This window comes from Myodes glareolus, chromosome 16, assembly GCF_982192425.1.
Source record: "Myodes glareolus chromosome 16, mMyoGla1.1, whole genome shotgun sequence".
Taxonomy (NCBI): Eukaryota; Metazoa; Chordata; class Mammalia; order Rodentia; family Cricetidae; genus Myodes; species Myodes glareolus.
In genome coordinates, this window is record NC_142041.1 from 50,590,160 (window position 1) to 50,602,070 (window position 11,911).

At 43.0% G+C, this 11,911-nt stretch overlaps 1 protein-coding gene across 4 annotated transcripts in view; it reads right to left on the bottom strand.

Moving 5' to 3' along the window:
* The window catches only part of Fbxl4 (F-box and leucine rich repeat protein 4), a 74,630-nt gene extending 63,057 nt beyond the window's left edge, over positions 1-11,573 (bottom strand). For 2 of the 4 annotated variants that reach the window (XM_087897218.1, XM_087897215.1), the window contains exons 1-2: positions 11,467-11,573; positions 28-137 (exon numbers count right to left, since the gene is read on the bottom strand). The gene's annotated coding sequence lies outside the window, so the exon portion shown is untranslated. Of the gene's footprint in view, positions 1-27; positions 138-1,128; positions 1,148-6,958; positions 7,022-11,466 lie in introns of those variants that run through there. The other 2 variants (XM_087897216.1, XM_087897217.1) reach the window with 2 other exon arrangements.
* Between the last annotated feature and the right edge of the window lie 338 nt (positions 11,574-11,911).

The following is an 11,911-nucleotide window of genomic DNA, read 5'->3' on the forward strand; positions in this document are numbered from 1 at the left end:
GCATCTGACTCGTGGCCAGCTACTCACCCTCGCTAGAATGGTCACGGAGCACACACAGGAAGAGCAGGAGCTGGCACCCATCCACGTGTCTGAACCACACATGCTGCTTTCAGGTACAGACGCTGAAATGAGGCGGCCTGAAACAGAGTTTAAACAAGATTTTCATTTCTAACTTAGGAAGTATTCCAAGAGAAATACATTTACAAACTTTTGTCAGGTTGATAGAAAAATGATGTGGGAGGAAAAAAAAGCAAAAAATAGTAAAAAAAAAAAAAAAAAAAAAACCTCCCAACTAGGCTATATTTCTCAGAAATTTTTAGATAATTCTGAATTAATATTTTGTTTTGTTTTTTGTTTTTCGAGACATGGTTTCTCTGTAGTTTTGGAGTCTTATCCTGGAACTCGCTCAGTAGTCAGGCTGACCTTGAACTCACAGAGATCCACCTGTCTCTGCCTCCTGAGTGCTAAGATTAAAGGCATGCACCATCAATGCTTAGCTCTAAATTAATAACTTTTTAAAATTTGTTTATCAGAATTTGATAACAGTATAGCAAACCACAGCCAACAGGCAGTTTTAAACTGTGGCTTTGTTTCAAACTATGCCTGAAGAAATGTTCTAGGGGAGTCACACAGGGTTTTACATGTCCAGACTATCTAGACCAGTTTGTAACCTTCAACCGTTAAGAAGATCCCAGGCAGCCACGCAGGTTTCAAGCCATCTCTACTGGCTTGCAACACATCCTCACCAAAGAGCTATGCCCTGTCAATACGGACAAGGAAAACAAACACTTGTTTTGTACTTGTAAAGCCCTGGTTCCAGCTTCCTCTAAATAGAGCAAAAAAGAAGGCGAATACACAACTCCTTTTTTCTAGTATAGCAATGTTCTAGCATCCAAAACCTGAGCGCTAACACTAAGATCACAAAATATGACCTGTATTAACTCACTCAACACTCCAGTGACTCTTTCTGATACGCAAGATGCAATTGACATTCCTTACGATAAGGCTTCCTGCAAGCCAGACAACACGTCTTTGCTAACCTAGAAAATCAACTTCTTTTTCTTTCTTTCTTTTTTGTTTTTCTGGGACAGGATTTCTCTGCGTAGCCCTGGCTGTCCTGATACTCACTCTGTAGACCAGGCTGGCCTCTGCCTCCGAAGAGCTGGGATTAAAGGTGTGTTCCATGCACACTGACAAGCAGGAAACCCAGTTCTAACCCTTATATTGTTGTGCATGTCTCAAAGGTCACTTCTTTTCCACCCACGGGGCGTTGGGGTAGCAAGCTTACTTTCCTTCAGCAAATGGTCCTGCGTCTTTTTCAGAATAGTTTTAGCAGGGTTTATATTTAGGAATGTTTTGTTTTGAAGTAGTGAACCCAGGCAATGATCTTCATTTATTTCCTTTTTTTTAAAAATTAAATTATTTCATTTATTCTATACCCTGACTGCAGTTTCCCCTCCCCCCTTCTCCCAAACGCTCCGCCTATCTCCCTTCTGTCACCCCTCCTCCACCTCTGTTCAGAAAGGGGCAGGCCTCCTACGGGTGCCAACAAAGAATGGCACGTCAAGTTGAGGTAGGGCTAAGCTCCTGTCCTTGTGTTAAGTCTGGGCAAAGCAACCCAGCAGGTCTTCATTTTTCAATAGGCAGCTTCTGTATTTCAGCATTTTGATAGAAAAAGGAGATGTGGAACAAACCAAAAGAGCACAAACTAATCTAAAAACATACAGCAGTATCTTCTGCATCTCCATTCTGGTCTAAACACACCGAGATGCTATATAAAATGCTAACTAGTGCAATAGCAGAGGATTAAGCTTAAAACAACTGTAGAAAATACAGTTGTGAGAAACAGGAAAGTCCAGAGCAGAGGACTGACTTGGGCTAACCTGACTGGTGGATTACTTCATCAGCCAGAATGCTTACAACAGAACACACTAACCAGAGAGAAAATTACTAGTGTCCACAGACGCAGGTCATGTTTGGAAAAAGCTTCATGAAGCCCACTTCAGGAGGAATCCTGTCTATGGAACCAGGGATAAAAACGGGCTCTCTTGCAAAAACTCCGTAAGCATAGCATCAACTCAAATCAAGTGTGTGCCATGCACAGGGCCTAAATTTGTACCACCTTCACAGTGTGGGATTTCTCCCAACAGAGTAAAAATACTGAAAAAAGCAAAACTAGTTCCAAACTGGGGACATTTTTGGACATGGAAGGCACAAATACGAAGCCTCTTTATAAGATTGTTTTCACACGGGGGAAAAAACTGAACCCCTACTGAAGATGCATGTCGGTGAGAAGGCAGTCATTATAAAGTAGATTACAAAGGGGTAAGCTGGTGAAGCCAGAGAAGGGGAATTTGAATCCTCAGGGACAAGGAAATTTAGGACAAGCAGAGCAAGACCTTGTGGGGGAAAGTCAGTGAGGCATTCAGGGAGGGAGAGCCATGTGCCAGATGACAGCACTCTGGTCAAGCAGTTAGCACAGCCTTCAGACATCACATCTCACGCCAAACTAAGCTTTTCCTTCAATTCTCAAACTGTTACTCAGAAAGCAGTCAATTTAAATGGAACCTAGAAGACACCTACAAAATAAGGTGTCTTCAATTACGTCAGTCTTGGCCAAAGAAGAGGAAGACAAAGTGTAAGAGTTAAATTTTGGCTGGTGCACCACGGCACAAATTCTACAACGCTTTCTCAGCTGGTTTATACTGTTGCAGTTACAGGATAATATAATAGTCAACAAGACTGTCATTTGGGCAATATTATTTTTAAGTTGTGTAAAAATTAAGCAAAATTTGCATTGAAGTAACATATGTAAAACCTGGGTTATAAATTGTAAATATATGTTATACTGTCAAGTTTCTTCAGCTTAGAAATGTAAAATGGAAATTTTGTTTTCTCCAATTCTGGATAAAAGGAATCTTTAGTTATTGTTTTGTAAAGTAAAGAGCTAAAAATGAATGGAATACTGGAATACTACAGAAGAGAGATTATAAAATGTACCTTTAGGGAGAAATGGTCAAGTTCATACAAAAGCTATTCTAAAGACTCTCATAGCATATAAAGCATGACACTGCAGTTAATAAGCCAAAATTAGCAACAGAGTGGCCTTCATTTTATTTGTTGCTTAATCCAGTTTCTTACCAACAGTGATTATGAGGTGAAAAATTGTGTAGTCACTACAAAAAGCCAGCATAAGAATAACCAACCCTCATGAGGCGAGAAGGAAACCCAACTCAACAGGACTTAGCTGGTCTTCTAGAGTCTGTGACCAGGCAGTTTATTTTAAACATATTTAAGTACAGTACAGATTGAGGGAAAATGTTTCCTGGTAACAATTATCCCAATCCCGCGTGCACAATAAAGCTTAAGGCGTGACTACATCAAAACCCTTTGCAAAGTACATGTGACCTCTACCATGAAGGTGAGCTCTATAGCTTAAGAGCCTAGAATCTGGTGGCATCTTGGTCATAAATATGGTGTAGAGGTCACCAGGCTGTAAAGTACAAGTGACATTTCCCCTAAGGATGGATTCTATTGACTATGGATCAAAGCTAAAGATAAAGGTCTAGGAAAGGAGAGTCTGGGATACACATAATAGTCTGCAGAATTCTGGTATGGCCTGATCCTACAGATAGCACAGATCACCAGGCTATTAACTACATCCACTCCCAGCCTTGTGTTGAATAGACAAGTCTTCGTGCTAGCTTAACACTCCCGGTTTCTCTAGAGCTTGCCCTCTACAAGAAACTCCCCAGGACACAGCAAACTTCACACAAGTACGATAAAGGAACACAAAGAAACTGCCATTTTAAACTGTATCTTGAGACTCTTAGGCTCCATGGAAAATAGCTGTGTTGTACAACATGGTTTTAATATAATACAACTTTATCTTCAATCACATCTTTCACATTATAAAATGCTTACCCAAGTTAAATAATACAATCACATAGAAAGCACTAACAGTGGAAAAGAGAAATGAAGAGGTACAGACCAGTGAGGACGTGTGTTTACCAGCGAGACTGGAAGAGCGATGGAAGTCGGCGAAGCAGAGAGAAGCAGGATCTCAGGAGCCTAGACTAGAAGCTGGATCAGATAGTTATGCTCTGGCACACAGAAAGGGACTTCACAAAAATAAACAAAAAATGGTGACAGAATGATCCACAGCCAGAACCTGGAAAACAAGTTTAAAACTCAAAAGTGGATTCTCGACTTATAAGAAAAGTGAAGAGACCTGGTAAAAGAGAGAGACAGGCATTAAAGCACAGGCAGGCCACACAAAATACTTTAAGAGTCATCTAAAAATGTGCCCCTAAGTGACAGCAGAAATGATGGAGCCCGATCCATAGCACAACACCAAGGCAGCAGTATGATCAGTGTGGTGACAGATCAAGAAGAGGTAGGTGCCTGTCATCTCTAAACCCGACTGAAACTTGTCAAGAAAGGCTATTCAAGGAAAGGACTCTGGGGTTCAATCTAGAAATCCAAACATACGAAAAGTCATGAGAGAGGATTTATATTTGAGTGTGGCTTGTACAGCACTCAACTAGTTGTATTGGAAATAGTTCCAACAGTCATTCCCACCTCCCCTAAGCATGTACAGTGACACACATCCTTATATACAGACATGTACAATGAAACACACCCTTATATACAGGCATGTACAATGACACACATCCTTATATACAGACATGTACAATGACACACATCCTTATATACAGACATGTACAATGACACACATCCTTATATACAGGCATGTACAGTGACACACATCCTTATATACAGGCATGTATAATAACACACTTCCTTATATACAGACATGTACAATGACACACATCCTTATATACAGACATGTACAGTGACACACATCTTTATATACAGACATGTACAGTGACACACATCCTTATATACAGACATGTACAATGACACACATCCTTATATACAGACATGTACAATGACACACATCCTTATATACAGACATGTACAATGACACATCCTTATATACAGACATGTACAATGACACACATCCTTATATACAGACATGTACAATGACACACATCCTTAAATACAGGCATGTATAATGACACACATCCTTATATACAGGCATGTACAATGACACACATCCTTATATACAGACATGTACAATGACACACATCCTTATATACAGACATGTACAATGACACACATCCTTATATACAGACATGTACAATGACACACATCCTTATATACAGACATGTACAATGACACACATCCTTATATACAGGCATGTATAATGACACACATCCTTATATACAGACATGTACAATGACACACATCCTTATATACAGACATGTACAATTACATGTATCCTTATATACAGACATGTACAATGACACACATCCTTATATCCTCTCTGCTTCTCTAAGAGCTTTTCAGTGTCCCCCAGGTGCTCTTCCTCCTTCTCAACTGTACAGCAGGGAAAATGCTCTTACATGGGCCCCGTACTCTTCCTGTCTTCCCCGTCCTCTCTCTTCCATAACCCCCCACTCTTCCTATCTTTCCTGTCCTCTCTCTTCCACAGGCCCCTCCACTCTTCCTGTCTTCCCTGTCCCTTCTCTTTCACTGGCCCTTGACTCTTCTTTCAGACCCATCCCCTCCTTTTCCTCAGGCCCCCCTCTCCTTCCTGCAGACCCATCCCCTACTCTTCCTCAGGCCCCCCTCTCCTTCCTGCAGACCCATCCCCTACTCTTCCTCAGGCCCCCCTCTCCTTCCTGCAGACCCATCCCCTACTCTTCCACTGCCTTCCCCACTTCCTGCAGACCCATGGTCCTACCCACAACTGCACTGAGCATCCATGCCTAGTGTCTTCGAGTCTTCTGGTGAGGTGAGGCTGGGCATGCCTCCTTCCTCACATGCAATGTCAGGTAGAGGATGTATGAACCATTCATGTTTCCTTTGCCTTCTCTTAGCCCCATTTCTCACCCGCAAAGATATGTTTCTTTCCAAACAGACTATGAGTTCCTCAAATTCAGAGAATGTACCCTACTTTTAACTATGCCTGATCTAGGGTATGACACTACGAGCTCAATACACATTTCCTGTTTTAGATAGCTTTACATAAGAAGAAAAATAAAGAGCTTCAAAAAACGGAAAAATGAAATCAGTGATTCTTCAAGACAAGGTTCATATGAAAAAATTTCCATATCTTGATATGAAGAAAAAGGAGAAAAATGGATAATAAAAACTGAAACACAATAGGAAAGAATCAAATGCATGAACTTCCCTGAAGCCATCCAGGAAGGAATAGGACACACAGTGAAATTTTACTGTTCAAAGAGAATGTAAAAAAGCAGCAACTTCTGTTAGTACAAAAGCAGTCCCTGAATACATAAAAGAGACTTGACCCTGGCCACAAAGGAACTCTGATTGAAATTAAAGAAAGATTCACGAGAGATATGATTGGAGAAGTAAAAGAAAGCTATTTTCTCAAATACGAAACAGCTTTTGCACTCCAAATCTATGATAAGACTTCAGGATGATTACAGAGAACTAGAAAAAAATAACAAGGAAAAAGTTCTCCAAAAGAGAAAGAAAGGAAGGAAGCAAGTGATAAGTTAAGAGCAACAGCCCAAGAGAAGAGACAAACCAAGAGGCAAGACAGAAGGGTAAGAATGAAAACCAAGGTTACCGCTGTTCTGGAATTAGACACACTAGTCAGTAGCAAAGATAAAGAGTTGGCCTCTCATTTCCTTCACCACAATTAGTTACATTCCAATCCGACACGTTTAAAACATAAGAAAAAAACATAGAGCACAGTAAAAAGATATGAAGATGGCATCTTAAACCTTTCAGTGCCTCTCTTTCTCTAAATCAATGCTCCAATTAAGCATTGTATTGTTTGGAGAGGGAGCTGGTGGAGAGAGGGCTCAGACAGCAGGAGTGCATAGCACTCTGGCTTTGGACTGAAGTTCCCTGAACCCACCTCATTGGCTCACCACCAGCTGTAACTTCAGCTCCAGGGAACAACACCCTCTTACGGCCTCCAAAAACACTGCATAAATCCACACACTGAAAAATATACACAAACATATTTTAAAACAGAATTTTTTGAATGCCTTAAGAACAAAAATATTTTCAAAATTACACTAGGGACTGCTATGATTTGGTTCAATGTACTCCACCCTTGGCACAAGGCTGATGTGTTGAAGGCTTAGTTTCCGGCCTCTCAGTAGTATAGGAGATAATCAATTCTTCAAGAGGTGAGGTAAATTAAAGTGGTCATCGGAGACAAAGCATTGAACAGAAGATGGGGACCTTGAGTCCTTCTATGCTTCCCAACTTCCACAAGGTCAACAGGCAGTCTCCACAAAAAGGAACAGGGACAACTGACCACTACTAGAACCTCTAAAATCCTGATCCAAAATAAATCCTTTCTCTTCTTAAACTGATTGCCTCGGGTATTTTGTTATAGTGACAAAAATTGACAAGCACAAAGTTCCAATACAATTACATAGGAGGAGGTCTTAAAAGGAGCAACGGAGAGGAAAAACAACCATTGCCCAGTTTTAAAGCCTCTGGAAAATCCAGGCAAATGAAACAAGGGGGAAAAGGGCAGGGAAATCCATATGATTTGAAACTTAAAAGGAGTAGGGGGATGCTCTTCCAGTTTTCAAAGTATCCCGAAAAAAAGCAAGGAGGTGGCACAAAGGATCCGGGCTACAGCAGCTCCTCAGAAGCCTGCCATCTACAAGGCGTATCTCATGGGAAAGTGGAGCACTCACATTCAATGAAAATGAAGAACTAATAATGGTTAGTTCTGCAGAATCTGCTCTCATTCCCCTGATTCTCCAAGCTCCTTTAACAAGCAAATCTATGCTTCTAAAACATCTCACCACCACACTTTTGTTTAGTTTAGTTAAACAAATAGATTTAAAAAAATAGGATTAAAACAAGAAAACGTCTCTTAAGGATAAGTGGTGCACAGATGTGGGAAGCCTGCTCCCGCCGACCATGTTCCTGGCACAGCGAAGGTGTTACAAGACAAAGGAAGACAAAGGATCTTACAGATACTACTCAATGCACTATCTGCATTAGCCTTTCCCTTCAGTGTGTCATCATGGACAAAAAAAGTAAACAGGAAAGACTGAGGATTTAGAAGACCCCTGAATTTTTAATGAGCATGAGCATGCGCAAGCATACACACACGCACACAGGCACGTGCTTATTCAAATTTAACTAAAATAGTATAAACTAGGCATGTGGCGTTGAAGAGGAAAAAAAATACAAATCAGAAAACCCAGCAGCCCCAATTATTAGCACTATAATAAGTCTAGGGATATAGTTTAACTGAATATTAGCTAGCCATTTCTGTATGACAAAATAGAGTATCTTTTACTTCATTAACAAAAAGAAAGAAAGGAGGGGCAGGAGAGATGGCTCAGAGGTTAAGAGCACCAAATACTCTTTCAGAGGACCTGGGTTCAATCACCAGCACCACATGGCAGTTCTTCACAATCTTTTTTTTAATTTATTTTTTAGATTTATATATTTTATTATTTTATGTGGACGAATATTTTGACTGCATGTATGCATGTGTACTATGTGCATGTCTGGTGAATGCAGAGGTCAGAAGAGGGCTGCAGGTCCTGGGACCCAAATCCAGGACTCCTGCCAAAGCAACAAACACTCTTAACCACGGACCCATCTCCCTAGTCTCCTTATCAACAATCTATTTAAGGTGCACCATGGAAGAATCTCTGCAAATTTAAAGGCTATAAATAGCCTATCACCCAGGATTTTAATCACTTGCACCAAGAAAATAAACAAACATATGCAGTAATATCCCTCAACCTCCAGGAGATGTTTTAAGATCCCACTGTGGACCATGTGGGTAGCAGAGAATCCTAGGCAGACCATGTTTTTTTCTAGACACACAGACTTCCTATGCATAACACAGTCACCTATTCATCCAAGGAAGCACTTAACGACTGGCTTTTCTTTGACATACTTCAATTTTTAACATTAGTACTCTGGAGTCAAATTGGGCAGCACTAAATAAAAGAAGGTTACTTGCACACAGCTGATCTGATAGCCAGGAATGTCACTGAATACATAATGGGCACAGGGTGTGTACATGGACTAGACAAGATAAGGCTCACAGATCAGGAATGCATACAATTCCATCGCACTACTCAAAACAGTGCGCGATTTAAAACTGTTTACCTTTGGAATTTTCCACTTAGTATTTTTCAAACTAAGACTAACAGAAACCAAGAAAAGGGAAACAGGAAACAAGGAAGGGTTACTCACACATGGAAACGGTTCTGCCGTTTCACTGTAACAAAAATAAATCTGTAATATTCTAAACATCAAGAGATTGAAAACGGTAGGTTGCTCCATAATAATGAACCAGACAGACCTTTAAAAGGTAAGATGTCTTACATATCTATGTAAAGACAAGATCATCAGTGACTATTACTACCTAAAAGCTGCAGAAAGCGACAGCACAAACTATATGAAACACACTTAAACACATATTTCTGTGTCTAGAAATAAAAAACATTAAGCAGTATTTATTACTTACTTACATATCTACTACAGCAACACAAGAAACTATTCAATTCGGGATACCCTATTGGAAAGGTGAAACTCAAGGGGACATCTGAGAAGGGCCTTGAGCTTGCAGGGCTGAAAGTAGGCACAAAACACGTATATGATCACCGATAAAGACAGACATGTGAGTCAACAGAAGTGCAGACTGTGAAACACATTATGTGTACAACTGCGGGGAGCAACTCCACAGGATGAACGAAAGGAGTCAGCAACACAAGATTTATTTAATAATGGCCATTAATTCAAGTGACAAGGGGAAGGCAAACTTTAAAGAAATTTAAATACTGGCAAGGCATTTTAAGGGGATGGAGCAAGACACAAAGGAATTCAAATGGCTGTGGTGTGCACACCTTCCAGGAGCCAGAGGCAACCAGACCTCTAAGGGAGCCAGCCAAGGCTGCTTAGCGAGTTCCAGCTCAACAAACAAACGCAAAAGAACAGAATCTCACTTGTCCCCAACTTAGTTCGCCAAAAATAAAAAATAAAAGCACAAAAAATATATTCAGTGATGTACACAATTGGTCAGGCCAGGTTGAAATCACTAGACTTTAGAACACATTTTAAAGCTGGAGTAACAGGTGCAACATGGCATTACCACAGGAAGTAGGTTGCCGCTAACAGTTCAGAAGGTCTCAGGAGTGCGCACGAACAAGTGCCCGCCATATAGAAATAAGCACTTGTCAGAAAGAAAACGAACAGAATTCGACAAATGATGCGGAAGTCATTGGCTAGTAATAACCAAAAAGGTATGGCATTTTTTAATCTCACACCCAAACTGAGTGAGACTTTGAACCATGGGGGTGGGAAGACTCCATACACAATTCAGTGATGAAAGACTAAAGAAGACTCCAAAGCTGGATCCGTGAAGATGGCAAATACTAGCTTCACCAAGAGGCCTGGGCAATGAGGCTGGCATGCTAAAGAAAAGACGGAACCGCGGGATTCGGGCGAAAAACAGCTGCAAACAATACTGTAATATAGCAGTGAGAGAGGAACACAGTTAGCATCACAGTGTAAACGCAAGAACCGACCGTCTTATGCGCCCACCTCTCTGCCTTTCAAATCAAAGGCAGAACAGGGTTCAAAAGTGCCAAAACGTGGGTCAGGAGTTCTAAAAATTGGTATTCAAGTGTGGAAATAATGCAATTCAATGAATACTCAGACAGTAGTACGGTGGCTCTCAGGGGCACTAGTTAAAGACTGCGCTTCCACCCAAGAATTTACTCCAGGATAAGGGGCTCTGAAGGGACTGCCCTCTGCGCAATACCCTGTAGGACGAGGGCGTGCCAGATAAGCAATGTGCCTGTCTTCTGAACTTAGACCCGGGAGTGTGCGCGGGTCGCAGAGGGTGCAAGTGGCTCCCAATAAGAGCAGACTAGAGAGCAACAAGCACGTGACCCCAGGCTTCACCTATCTAATTTCCTATTCCTCAGCAGATGGCAGGTAGAAAGGCGTCCCCAAAGATCGGCGGCTAAGAGCACTTGGAACAACGAGGGAAATGCAAAACCAGTCCCACGGCCCAACATAGCGTCAAGTGGTTGGGCCCACCCTTGACGGTGGAAAGAAGGCTGCAGGATGGCATCTCGTGGCATGGGCCTGCGTGGACAGAATCGGTCGGGGCTGTGCGACCCGCGGGCCCCGAGTCCGCAACTCGTCTCGCCATTGCGGGCGCCAGGCCCAAGAGAGCCGAGGGAGGAGGCGGCGGCACCCACGTCCCGTCCCAGCCAGCGCAGCCGCGTAGCACCGCAGACATGGACAAGCGTGGGCCAAGGGGCCTCCGCCCCGTGCTCCCCGGAGTGGCGCGCGCCCGGCCCCGCCCACGGCCGAGAAGACTTGGAGACCTTGAGGAGGGAGGGAGGGTGGAAGAAAGGGCCGTACCCTGCAGGGTCCGGGACGGGCGCGCGCAGGGCTTCGCCCCAAGCTGGCGGCGTGGGCAGCCGGAGGCTGCTCCCAGGATCCCGCGCTGCAGCCGCGTCGAGCCCGGCCCAGCGCGACCCGGAAGGAAGACCGAGGCCGCGGGGCGGGGCGGGGCGGGGCGGGGCGGGGCGGGGCCGGACCTTGCGGAGGGCGGGGCCTGAAAAGGGCGGGGCCAGGGCCGGGGTGGCAGCTACTGAACTGCTCTGGTGGCTTGAGCTCCTTAGCAAAGCCGGCTAAGGTCTATAAATGGAATGTTTGCTCCCGGGCTGGCGGTAGTTGCAAAACCTTCACAGCCCTCGTCCCTCCAAGGACAGCTCTCCATATGTGGTGTAGTTCTGCTGGGGCTTCTTCGGGATCGGTGACTAAACTCCGGTATTACGCAAAGGGCATTTCTGCACAGAGCAGT